This window comes from Lepus europaeus, chromosome 22 (assembly GCF_033115175.1).
Source record: "Lepus europaeus isolate LE1 chromosome 22, mLepTim1.pri, whole genome shotgun sequence".
Taxonomy (NCBI): domain Eukaryota; kingdom Metazoa; phylum Chordata; class Mammalia; order Lagomorpha; family Leporidae; genus Lepus; species Lepus europaeus.
In genome coordinates, this window is record NC_084848.1 from 35,522,489 (window position 1) to 35,535,748 (window position 13,260).

The following is a 13,260-nucleotide window of genomic DNA, read 5'->3' on the forward strand; positions in this document are numbered from 1 at the left end:
GGTGCCCAGCCAGGCGAGCAGGCTCTGGCAGCCCCCGGGAGCATCCGTGGTCCTGGCGCCACCCACCAGGCTGGCGGAGCCTCCCCGCCTCAGCTCCTGACAGGGCAGTAATTAGAAACAGCAGTCATCAGCACATGGCATTCCCCGGAGCACCCTGTCGGAGGCACGGAACACGTGTAGCTGCAAGACCACCCGCCAGGAAGAGAATAGAGGACTCATTTGCTGAACATGGCAGGGGCGAGGGCTGAGGGGACAGCCGCCGCATGGCAAGCAGCCGCCCGGCTTCCCCAGAGCCCGAAATCATCTCTCCACTCGAGGAAAGAAAAGGAGGGGGAAAAAAAATCACATGATTAATTTTTCATGTAGTGCATCCCACTTGGAAGCCGAGAGCAGGTGCGTGCATACTAAGATGCTCCGGCTGCCTGGAGAGAGAGCCACGGGACAGGAAAGGGAGGGGGAGCCGGGGCTCTCCCCTGTGGTCCTCCTGGGGGTGGGGACACACGGAGGACACAGACTTGTTCTTGTTTCTTAAGAGCTGCTCCGTGGTGGGTGTGGTCAGCTCTGCTGATGGCAGTGGAGGTAGGACTTGTCATTGTTTACAGGTGGAGAAACTGAGGTAGGGGGGCCGGGAAGTTGGGGTCCTTGACCAAGGTCACCAGGCCGGTGGGAGGCAAAGTCAAGATTCCAAGCCCAGGGCTGTCCGCCCTCTGCTCGCCCTGCATCCCGGCAGGTGTCTGGGCGGGCGCTGGGTGGCCATCTGTCGGAGCCACGGTGCTGGCTCTGCTGCCACTGTGGGAGAGTGGGCTACAGCAGGCTGCCCGATCCATATTCCTGGTGCACACGCGTTAACTCTTTCTCCCCAGTGAGGAGGAGTGGAGAAGCAGAGGAGGGGGCAAGCGGAACCCTCCAAGAAGCAGTGGCTTCCACCACGGTGTCCAGCACGGTGGCAGGGCTGCTGTGGCCAGGAGGCTAGCTAACACACCAGCTCTGCACCTGCTGCCCAGCTGTGTCTGTGGGCAAATGGCTCAGAGCCTTGGTCTTCATGCCTCGAACCGCAGGCACAAAGTGTCCCAAGCCAGGTGGCTGCAGGCGACAGTAATCCATGCTCTCGCACTGGGGAGGCTGGAAGTCCAAAGGCTCAGAGAAAGCAGGGGCGGCTCCCGTTGGGGGCTCCGAGGGAGAATCTATTCCAGGCTTGCTTCCCCCCACTTTGGTTGTTTAAATAGGATTTGGCTCCCAAAATCATGAGGTGGCCCAAGGGCAGAAATGTAGTGCAATCTCGGTGTTTGGGAGGTGGGAGTGTCCTTAGGTCACAGGCACGTGCCCTTGGCAGGAAGTCCCCATGGAGGTTTCCTGATTAAAAGGCCAGTTGAGCCCAGCCACATGCTCCACCACCACCAGCCTCCAGCCTCACCAGATGGCCAGAGCAATGGGACCTGCCCGATCTTGGACTGGGAACCTCCAAAATCGTGAGCCAAAATAAACCTTCCTGTACCAGCAGCCGAGTTGGGCGTTTGGCTCGAGGGATGGAAAGCTGGCTAATTCACCGGCCGGCTTCTGGGGCTCCCTGCGCCTGTCTCTCCTGTCTTTGTAAGGACAGTGATTACACTGGACAAGAGCCCACCCTACCTAGCCTGGGCTATCACCACCAATCACACCCACAGCAACCCTACTTCCAAACCCCAAGGCACCAGGCGGCTGGGAATTCTCTATACGCGTGGGGGAGGGAGCTCTGTGCCTTCTGCCAAAGATTGAGAATGAAAAGCACCTACTGCATAGGGTGTCTGTGAGGATGGGGCGATTTAGAGCCTGGGAGAGGCTGAAGAGTGCCTGGAGTGTGAGAAACGCTCTCCACGTGTTGCTTCTGATTAACAATGATGTCATTCTAATCATCTGTGAACAGGAGGCGTTGTGCCCTTTTTTCTGAGATGCCAGTAGAAACAACTCTATGTAAACACAGAAACAAGTGTCTTGTTTGATATTCAGCGGCCAGCATTGACTAAAAGAGAGAGTGACGTTGTCTAACATGTGTGTCCCCCCACACCACCCCCAGAATTCCCGTGGTACAACCTCCCCCTCAGATGGTGGTATTTGCAGGTGGACCTTTGAGGGGTGGTCAAGGCAGGAGCATGGAGCCCTCAGGAAGGACCCCGAGACAGTCTGCTGCTCTTCCTCCCGACAAGGACACGGCCACACACGGCAAGATGTCCGGGAGGCAGAACAGCGGCCCCCCGGCAGACCCAGAACCTGTCCTGGCCGTGACCATGGCCTGCCCAGCCCCGGGGCAGGAAGAAATCCGCCACTCAGGCTGTGCGTTCTGTTACAGCTGCCACAACAGACCCAGGTGGCTGCTAAGAGGGAAAGGCAAGAGCAAAAGCAAGGATTCCAAGAAGGCTCAGAAACTGAGGTCTGGACGCCGTCGGGAACTCGGGGAGCCCCGTTCCCTGTGCACCTGCTTCAGTCCATCCCCATGTGCATATAAACCCTCGCTGTCCCAACGACTGGGGCCACTCACCTCGCGGCGCCTCGGACTCCTCCCCCGCCCTCTGCGATGAGAACCAGGCCGTGGTGAGGGTACAGTGAGGTGACCTACAGGGCACAGGGGCTGTACTCCCTTTCGTGTTAGTGCCCAGCTGGTCTGTCCATGCAGTGGGAGCACAGCGGTTCAGCCTCAGAGCTTCTCCGAATCCTCCCTCTAGAGAAGAACTTAGGGGCCGGCGCCGTGCGGAGTGGGTAAAGCCATCACCTGGGATGTTGGGATCCCATATGGGCGCCAGTTCGAGTCCTGGCTCTTCTTTCCATCCAGCCACTGCTAATGCTTCTGGGAAAACCCTGGAAGATGGCCCAATTGCTTGGGCCCCTGTACCCACATGGGAGACCCAGATGGAGTTCTAGGCTCCTGGTTTCTCCCTAGCCCAACCCTGACCATCGCGGCCATTTGGGGAGTGAACCAGTGGGTGGAAGATCTCTGTCTCTCCTTCTCTCTCTCTCTGTAACTCTGCCTTTCAAATAAATAAATAAAGCTTAAAAAAATTTAAAAGAGCCCAGGCCATGGCTGAATCTCTTCTTGGCAGCTCCAAGTTGCAGGAGTGGGAGTTGGATTCATGCTCATCTCTCTGTGTCTTTGCTTCTCTCAAAAAAATAAAAATCACCCTGAATTCTGGAAGCGACACTCAAACCAGAGCAGTGGATGTGTGTTTTCTTTTTTTCCCCAAGATTTATTTATTTGAAAGGCAGAGTCACAGAGGGGCAGAGGTAGAGAGAGAGACAGAGAGAGACAGAGAGACAGAGAGAGACAGAGAGAGTCTTCCATCTGCTGTTTCACTCCCCAGATGGCCGCAATGGCTGGAGCTGCACTGATATGAAGCCAGGAGCCAGGAGCTTCTCTCACGCAGGTGCAGGGCCCCGAGAACTTGGGCCATCTTCTACTGCTTTCCCAGGTGCATTAGCAGGGAGCTGGATCGGAAGTGGAGCAGCCAGGACTCAAACCGGTGCCCATATGGGATGCCAGCACTGCAGGCACTACCCACTACACCACAGCGCAGGACCCCGCGTGTGTTTTCAACCCACGCCCACACAACCTAAGCCTCATGGCAGGAAAGCCCTGTGCTCTTGTGGACCCTGGCTCCTCCCTTGCCTGATCTGCTGCAGCACTGACAGCTACACGTGGAGTGGCCGAGGCAGTTCTGCGCTGGCCTTTGGTGAGGGGAAGAGCAGCCTTCCTCGTGTTGCCCCCAGCGGTCCTTTCTTAGCTTTCCCCATGGTGCCAGAGTGCCCAGGGGACATCACAGGCTCGGGTGCATCTCAGGGGTCCCAGCATCCTGGAAGCTTTAAGAACGATCTTTCAGAAATTTGTCCCAGGATTTTTCCCCATTGCCTTGGTTTTCCACCAGCCAGCGGTAGAGTTCTTCAGTTGCAGTCCTGAACGACACTAATAACAGATGGTCAAAGCCACGCAGCCGCCTTTCCCCCTGCAGCCCTGGGCAGCCACAGCGCCTCTCCACTCCACAGCTTGTGGTCTAATTTTATCATCACCCAAGGATACAAGATGATCCACTTGTTTACATAGCTTTAGATTATTCAAACACTCCTTTATCTGCCATTTTCCCCTGTTGCCTTAATTGTATTTTATTAGACATCTTTGGTTTTATGCCATGTGGCCTTAGGATATACTGATGTGTTTAAACAGCCTCACGCATGCCTTAATGTATTGAAAGTCATTTAAACTCATGGTCACCTGTCTCCGAGCCAAGACAGCACTTCTCTGGGGAAGAAACGAAACCAAGTAAGTTTTTTCTGCATGAAGGCTTTGGCTTGCCCTTGACCTGCTTGTCTGTCCATGCGGGGCCTGCCCCAGCTCAGAAAGCAAGGAGGAAGTGGAAAGACCCGCGACCACCAGCGAGGCTTTGAGCAGCAGGGTGGCGAGGCGTGCAGGTGCCACAGACTTCAGAACCCTCGGTTACAAAGACTAAGGGCTCTGAGGTCTTCCCAGCAGGCAGGGGTCCAGAAGTTACAGGTGCCCCGGGCTGATTCCAGCCTGCTTTCTCTCACTGTTTTTATGGCTCTGGTTTCTGTGTGCCTGATTAGTTACTGTTTCTTTCTTGTAACTCACAAATTGCCGAGTAAGCCATTTGGAAGCTGAGAATTTAACTGAAGTTGAATCACAGGGTGCTACCTCCCTGCGCCCCACCGAGAGTCTTGAGGGTCTCCGGTAACCCCCAGCAGGACCCCTTTGTGAGTCACCACAAGCTGTCCGTCACCACCCAGAGCACCTTTCAACAGCTGAAGGGCAGGACCAGGAGCCCTTAGCGCAGGGAGCCTGGGACCCCCTGAGACCACGTGAGTGTGAAGCCACACCCCTGAATGACTGGCAGAAATGAAAGGGGGCCCTGAACACCCCCCTCCTGCCCTCAGAGCGGACTGCAGCCGCCCTCTGTCCTGAATTGAGTTCTCCTCTTTGATGGATTGCCCGGGGGGACTTTCCTTTTCCAATTTCCCTTCTTGTGTTAAGGTTTTTCTTCGGTTTCCTTTCGCTCAGTGCCTCCTGGGGCTGGGGCTAGTGGGACTGTGCTGAACTCCCCAAGTTCACGGCCACTGGCATCCGGGCTTCCACGGCTGAGCCCCACCGTCATCCCCTGCCTCCTGGGAAGCAGCAGGTTGGCCCCAGCTGTCTTCTTCCCAAGTCCTAGCGTGTTCTTCCCTGTGGTTTTAGAACCTCCAGGACGCTGCCGGGGCCTCCCAGCTGATGACGCTGGTTAACCCGCAATGCGCAATGCGCAGCCTGCTGTTAGAATCCGGGGTCATGGCGACCTGTGACCTCAGCAGCCAAGCCATCACCAGCCGGCGAGCGGAAATTTCAGAACATTTGGAAAAACGCGGCTCCCAACACATGCCCGTGAGGCCGCGCTTCCTCGTCAGCAGAGCGCCCTCACCAGTGAAGGCAATGCCTTTCACAAAAACTGCCGTTTCTTAATACGGGGAGGAGAATCGTTTATAAAAGCGGAGATTGTCCTTGAGCTTCCTGAAGTCCCTTGGTACCCGGGAGTCGGGAGTAGAGGAGAAACGCCTTTGGTTCCCCACCGCCTGGAGGCAGCGTACCAGTGATGCTCTAGGAGCAGGCACCGCGGCGGTTGGGCAGTCGATGGCCCTGGTCTGCCACCTTCTCGGCTTTGCATTTTCTCCAGTACTGTAGGGCTGATGGCACCTGCTCCGGTCCAGGTCAGAGACTCCTGCGTGGAGACCAAACTGCCAAGCCACCACCCAACCTTGGCTCCCGACACTGGAATCCTCATTACGCCGACACGGGCGACCCCGGGGGCCCACGCGAGGACATGGGACATTTACAGATAGGAAGAGCACAGCTACTTAGGTAAATCACATCACAAAACAGAAAGGAATTGAATTCTGTTGCTTCGGCAGCAACACGAAATGAGTTCTCAATAAAATATTTAACAAGGATTAGTTTCATGTTGCGTCCCGAGAGATTTATTTTCCAGAGTAGCTATCCATTCCCAGTTAAAAGGCAACGTGTATAAAATACACCTTAATGTTGATCATTAAAATTGAGTACAATGTTTGTTTTCAAAATGGCCTTTTGAGTGTGCATAAGCAATGTACAGTGCTGTGTGGGAATGAGTGTCCGTGCTCCATCCCACAGAAACTTTTCATGGGAGTTGGAGAGGGAATGGCGGAAGCTGAGGGTGGGGCCAGGGCCTCGCTTGCGTCCAGGCTTTGAAGTCTCATGGCATCAAATCCCAATGCTGCCAATCATTAGATAGGGGACCATGGGTATAATAACATAACTTTTTTAAAAGATTTATTTATTTATTTGAGAGGTGGAGTTACAGAGAGAGAGAGAGACGGGGGGGGGTGTCTTCCATCCACTGGTTCACTCCCCAAATGGCCACAACAGCTGGAGCTGAGCTGATCCAAAGCCAGGAGCCAGGAGCTTCTTCCAGGTCTCCCACACAGGTGCAGGGGCCCAAGCACTTGGGCCATCTTCTACTGCTTTCCCAGGTGCATTAGCAGGGAGCTGGATCGGAAGTGGAGCAGCCAGGACACGATCTGGCGCCCATATGGGATGCGGGCACTGCAGGCGGAGGTTTAACCCCTGTGCCACAGCGCCGGCCTCTAACATAGCCTTTCTGAGCCTTGCTTGCTTCCTGCACAACAGTGACGATGCTCACCGTCTACTCTGCACAGTGTGGAGGCTTCCATGAGTAATGCACGTGGCTGTCTTCATTCCATGCCTCGGTAGTGGTTACTACAAAGAATGTGACAAATGTCAAATAAATCCATGCAGATCAGCACAGGGGTGGAGAGCAGGAAGGGGCACAGGGTCACCAGCTTTGGTTGGCTACTGCCGCTGGGCCAGGCGGTATTTCACTCGGGGAAGACAGACACCTCAAGAGACAGCTGAGTATCGAGTTAGAAGAAAGAGCCCCCAGTTGAGAGAGAGAGAGACGGACTGTCAAGTTCCCGGGAGGACAGAGCCGTAGGGCTCCGGGCTTTAATTGCGCACAACGAGAGAGGAACAGGGGATGTAAGCAGGTGCTTAGACCACTCCAGCCTCTGCTGGTGCCCCAGTATTTTTGTTTGAACCTAGGCTGCATTTTCTGGGGACCCACAAATCAGCCCGGGGCGTGGTGTTTTGACTAAGCTCCAGGGGTCAGCTGGGCAGAAGTACATGTGGACAGACTGCTCCGCTTGGGGCTACAAGCCACTTTGTCCTCTGGAGCTCCCCCCAGGACCCTGCCACCTGCAGTGGATCACACAGTCAAGCATGACCCCAGCAGGGTCTCTTGCTGCCTGCTCTGTACTGGGGTCTGGGCGCTCCACCAAGGAGAACCAAAGTGCTTGGAGAAGTAGACCTTGCTGGTGTGGGCAGGCCATGGAGGACTAGGTCTCTGTGAGGTGGGGCCTCAATAGTGCCTTGATCACTCAGGTCTCCCTCTAAAACGGGCAGAACTGACCTTGGCCAGCGTCAGCGTCCTGCCTCCTCTCCCAAGACAACAACTAAGCACCGGGACCGGACATTCCTCCATCCCTTGAGAGTCCCTGTCCTGGGGTGATGCTCATGAGGACACTTCCAAAAGTTCGTGGGAATGTCTACATTTTAAATGTATTGTCCAATTTAAATTTATTATTCTGTGAACCTTTAGAAGACCTCATGTGTATCCATTCTAAACCAGCGCTTGACCTTGCTGTCACTCCAAATACTGACGACTGCCCCACCCTGTCCAGCCCCCACCATCTGGGCATCGAAGCCACCAGAGCTTGTCAATCATGGGATTGGATGCCATCAAAGTTACCAAAAAGTGCAGCCATGATGAAAGATGTAGAATGAGTTAAAATGGGGGAAAGAAAAAGGAAGGACACTTTCAGTCGGATATAAAGCCTTAAAGAAGAGAGAACTGATCCTGTGTTGGGGGCACCCAGACTTCACTGCACCTCTCCTGCCCGCTGGGGGGCAGCACCCAGGCTGTGCACCCATTTCTGAGTGGCTTCAGCGTCAGGCTGCCTGCGCCCATCACGTAGGTTCTGGCGACGTGGAGCTGACGCCATGGTGAGCGCCCATGAGCTCCAGGGCCCCCAGACGCTCAGTGTGGGTGTCTCCTCAGCCCGAGGCCTCACCCCCTGGCTCAGAAATGCAGATCGTCCTGCTGGCCCGTGGGCAGCTCTCCTGAGAGCTACACCAGAACACGGATCACAGGTGCACTCAGCGTGAACGCAACCCAAATGCCTCAGGAGCACTGCCTGTAGGAATTTGGTGGGAGGGCCAAGCGTTCGGAGCAGGGACCAAGCTGCCACCAGGCCGGGTCACACCCCCTGTCAGAGGCTCTGGTCCACGTCCCAGCTCTGTTTCCCATCCAGCTTCCTGCTAATGAGCACCTGGGAGGCAGCGGATGTTGGCTCACATACTTGGGTCCCTGCCACCCTCGTGGGAGGCTGACTGAGCCCCAGGGTCCTGGCCTCAACATTGCTGTGTGCATTTGGGGAGTAAACAAACAGATGCCCTCTCTCTCTCTCCTTCTCTCCAGCCCCATGGCTGTCTGCCTTTCAAGTAAATAAATAAAAATGTAATAAAGAAATCAGTAGAAGGCAAGTTGCTTTCTCCAAGGGAAGCCGATGAGACTGTGATGTTTTTGTCCCTAGCTTCCAGGATTCTCAAAGTTACACCGTAATCCGCAGGCTCCACTTGGCCACCCTTGGCGTTAGAATATTTTCTGTTCTCTCTCCTTGGTCCTGGTTTTCTGTTAGTACTCTTGCCTTCTACGGCCTTGGTGATAAGCTGCTTGGAATCCCTGTTGAAGAGATGGGATGTAAACAATAAAATAAAAAGCAAAAGAAGATACTCCATACACATTTGCTGAATGCATTGAGCTGTTGAGTCTTCCCACATAAACAGACTGTGGCTGAGTGAGCACAGGAGAGGGCGGGACAGGAAATCTCCTGTCTCCCTGCTGTTGTGTCACTGTTCCACCCAGGAGAGCAATCCCATTTCTCTTGTCCCCTGCAGCTGGGATGCAAACCCTCCTTTCCCTGGCTGGGGATGTGAGGGTCCGTGGGAGGGCGGAGGGTAGGAGGATGGAGGGTAGCAGCCACGCCAACCACTCGCCCTTGGCCCCCGGGCAGGCCCCCTGTCCCCTTGGAGGGGGCAGCTGCCGCCGTGAACTCCAGCCCTCTCTCTCCCCCTCGTTCCACCCCTGCCTGCCCTGCAGGAAAGAAAAGCAGACCCGTATCCTTGAAGATCAAAAAGATCTCATTTGAAGCCAGTCTTGAGGTTGCTATGGCGATGGGCAATGCTGGCCATCTGGGTGCTGTGGCATGGGGACGGGTGGGTGCAGTTTGCTCTGAGTTCAGCTGATGGGGAGAGGCGCCCAGTTTCCCCTCTGATGGATCCCGGGGCGGTGGCGGGGGGGGGGGAGACTGACTCCCATTGCGCCCCAGAGCTACAATCTGCTCAGCCTGGCTTCCACCTGCTGAGGGCGCCAGTGAGGTGTTTCAGGCTGACGAAGTTCAAAGCCTCGCTATGCCCCCAACCCCAGCTCTTTCCCAGACTCCTCTGGGCACCTCTGCCCCTACACCACTGTGTGCTTCCCTCATTCTGCACAAGGCTTGTTAAGTCCTCTAGAGAAAAGTCACAGAGCTGACACGGTGGTGCCGATGAACCTGAGCTGCCAGGAACAAGGCACCCCAAACCGGAGGCAGAAATGCATTCAGCCCAAGGCTGAGGAGCTGAGGACCCCACACACACTCCTGGCCCCAGTCTCCTGTCTGGCCCCCTATCAAGTTGGAAAGGCTGAGATCTTGTTTTCTAAGCCTCTCGTGTGTAGGAAGGCCCATAGGACACCATTCTGGCCAATGATGTCTGTTAGGACCTTCAGCAATGTTTTTAATTTTCCCCATAGATAGGAACATTTTTTATTTATTTATTTATTTATTTAGCCTTCTTCCTTCCTTGAATGAAGATGTGATGGCTTGGGCTACAGAAGCCATTTTGCCACCATGAGAGAACGCCAGGAGTTCCCCAGAGCTGGAACTTGTCTCCATGTGGACCAAGCCACCTCCAGAGGCAGCCACGCCTTTCACACCAAGTCCATTCACACCCAGTCCGTGTGTCTTCTCTCCACCCGCTCTCAGCTCTCCTGGAGCGCACCCCTGCAGGGGCAACCTGGGCAGCTGGGAGATCTAGAAAGAAGACAGTCGAGGGCGGAGGTGGTCACACGCGGACAGCTGCCCTTCTAGACAGTCACTTCCTGGACGGCCGAACGGCCGAACTCCACCGGGTTGATGCCCCACCCGCTACCTGGCCAGATTAAAGCAGGTTCAAGCAGCACTAGGGGACGCGACCCAGTGACCCACCTAAGACATCTCTGCTTTTTGTCACCCTTTAGAAATCTACCTTGTTATACTCTGTATCATTACAACATGAATCAAAATGAGAAGCCAGGGTCCGGCGCTGTAGCATAGCAGGTAAAACCGCTGCCTGCAGTGTCGGCATCCCACATGGATGCCGGTTCGAGTCCCGGCTGCTCCACTTCCAATCCAGCTCTCTGCTGTGGCCTGGGAAAGCAGTAGAAGATGATGCAAATCCTTGGGCCCCTGCACCTGCGTGGGAGACCCAGAGGAAGCTCCTGGCTTTGGATCCACGCAGCTCCAGCCATTGGGGCCATCGGGGGAGTGAACCGGCGGATGGAAGACCTCTCTCTCTCTCTCTCTCTGCCTCTCTGTAACTCTGCCTTTCAAATAAATAAATCTTAAAAAAAAAAAAAAACACGAGGAGCCAACCCCAACCCTGCCCCGCCGGGTCCCAGGTCCGCTTGGCCGAGCTGTACGGAGAGGACGGGCACGGTTTGTGCTTGTGTGTTGCCATGGTGAAATACTGGCCACAGCGAAGTTCCTGAATCCCAAACAGGGTGCTGTCGCTAGCGGAAGTCACAAAGCGGCTTCCCGTGAGTGGCTGGCTGGGAAAGGAGGCAAGTGTGACGCCAAGTGCTTCAAATGGTCAAGCCAGTAACCGGGCCCGAATTCCCCTTGGGAAGTCCGTGCCTGTCCCTGTCCCTCGACCTCATCACAGGCAGGTTTGTACGAGACGTGTACCGCGTGTCTTCGCAAGCAGCGGGACCCCGGGGGCAGCCCAGGCCAGGGGGGACCCCGACACACCAGGGCTGTCTGGAGGAGTTCCCTCTTCTCTCCCCAGTCTCCTGTCTTGCAGTGAAATAGAGAGAGAAGCAGGTGCCAGCCGTTAGGAGAAACGCCTGACGCCCCTCTCCCCTTGCCCGGCTCACTTTCTGCCCTGGGGTAAGAGGCACCTCTCCAAAATGAAAAGTCAAGGGGCCAGCGCCACAGCTCAACAGGCTAATCCTCCGCCTGCGGCGCCGGCACCCCGGGTTCTAGTCCCGGTCGGGGCGCCAGATTCTGTCCCGGTTGCCCCTCTTCCAGGCCAGCACTCTGCTGTGGCCCGGGAGGGCAGTGGAGGATGGCCCAAGTGCTTGGGCCCTGCACCCCATGGGAGACCAGGAGAAGCACCTGGCTTCGGATCGGCACGGTTTGGGGGGTGAACCAACGGAAGGAAGACCTTTCTACTGTCTAACTCTGCCTGTCAAATAAATTAAAAAAAAAAAAAAAAGTCAGCTGGCTGTTAAAAAATAATCCTCCCCCCGCACCCCTGAAAGGGTGAAACCGTGCCTCTCACCAGGACACAGAATGCACGCGCAGGAGAGGGGTCTTCAAAAACTCATGGAAAACGCCTACTATGAAAAACTGCATGGATGGCGAGTGCTTTTTTTAGACGAAAATAGCCACTTAAAGTAGCCTGATAGTACATAAAGGCACAGGGATTCTACGTCCCCGGTACTAAGGCAGGAAGCCGGCGGGAGGGGCCACCGTTTCCAAGGCGAGCACAAACAGCGACATTCTCAAATAGACGCAAAACTCACGAGGAGAGAGGGCACGCGACCCCGCTCCCCCCTCTCCGCTCTTCCAGCTCCTCCCGCTCCGTCCAGTGTTCTGATCAGTGTTCTGATTGTTCCTAACCAGAGCTGCCCGGAGACTCAGCGCTGGGCAGTGGGAACATCGAGACACGGGCGCTCGGGGTCTTGGGGCGCCCCTCGTGCAGCAGCCGCGGCTACTGTGCGGGGCTCCTCGGCCGGCCCTAACCTAGGGGCGCCGCCTCCCCTCTTTCATTGAAAGACTCTGCTGAGAGCAAACTTCTCAACCTCGGGAAACTCTGACCCTGGCCGGAGATTTGCAAGGCGATAGTCAGGGGCTAAGCAGTGCACACCACAGGTTGTCTTGGTGATTCCTGGGGAGAGGACAATTCTCTTGCAGGGGCTGGGGTTAGCCTTAACCTCTTGAAAGGTTTTCACAACAGCGCTTCCGCTTGTGGTGGGATTCCACAACGGCACAGTTTATCAGCCAGTCTTGGAGTTGCACTCCCGGGGGGCAATGTGGCTGAAGCTCAGGAGACAGTCGACGTCCGGCTGTGCCACAGTCAGGGTGCCAGGGTCAGGGTTAACAGACCCAGGGGGTCCGTCCACTCCTGGTGTTGCCAGACCATCAGCTGCCGTGGGAGGGACAGCTGGGCACAGCTGGCTCCACAGTGTGGAGAAGGAGTTGGGGGGGGAGCAGTAAGAAGCTGGGTCTGGTGGGGGGTGGCAAGAGCGGCAGAGGGACACAGAGAATGGCAGAGGCAGGGAGAGGGGGTGGGGAGGGAGAGAGAGATCTTCCATCCACTAGTTCACTCCTTAAATGGCTGCAACAGTCGGGGAAGCCAAGAACCTGGAACTTGGTCTCCCACGTGGGGTGCAGGGGTCCAGACACTTGGACCATCTTTTTAAATAAAGAAAATAAAATATATTTTTTAAAAACCATTCCAGCAAGCCCAGCGTCCGTCTGTGTCTGGGGGGGGGGGGTGCTCTTGGCTCTGACCCCCCTCAGGTGCTCAGGTGGAACAGGAAATGCTGCGCTTTCTGGGAGAACAAGGCACCAGCTCAGATGTTCCGGAGAAGAGGACTTCAAGCGGAGCACCTCCTCTGCTTGGTAACGAAGGGAGTCACGCTTTCTTCATACTGATTCGCTCTGCCTTACCCCCCGCCCCCTGCCCTCCCCATGTCAGAGCCCAGACGAGGTGGAGCCGAGACAGACACCCACTGCCTTCCCAGGAGCCTTAGCAGGGAGCCGGGTCGAAGCGGAGCAGCTGGGAGCAGCTTCCTGGGCGGAGGAGGGGCCTGTTCAGGACCTGCCTTGAGCACCTCG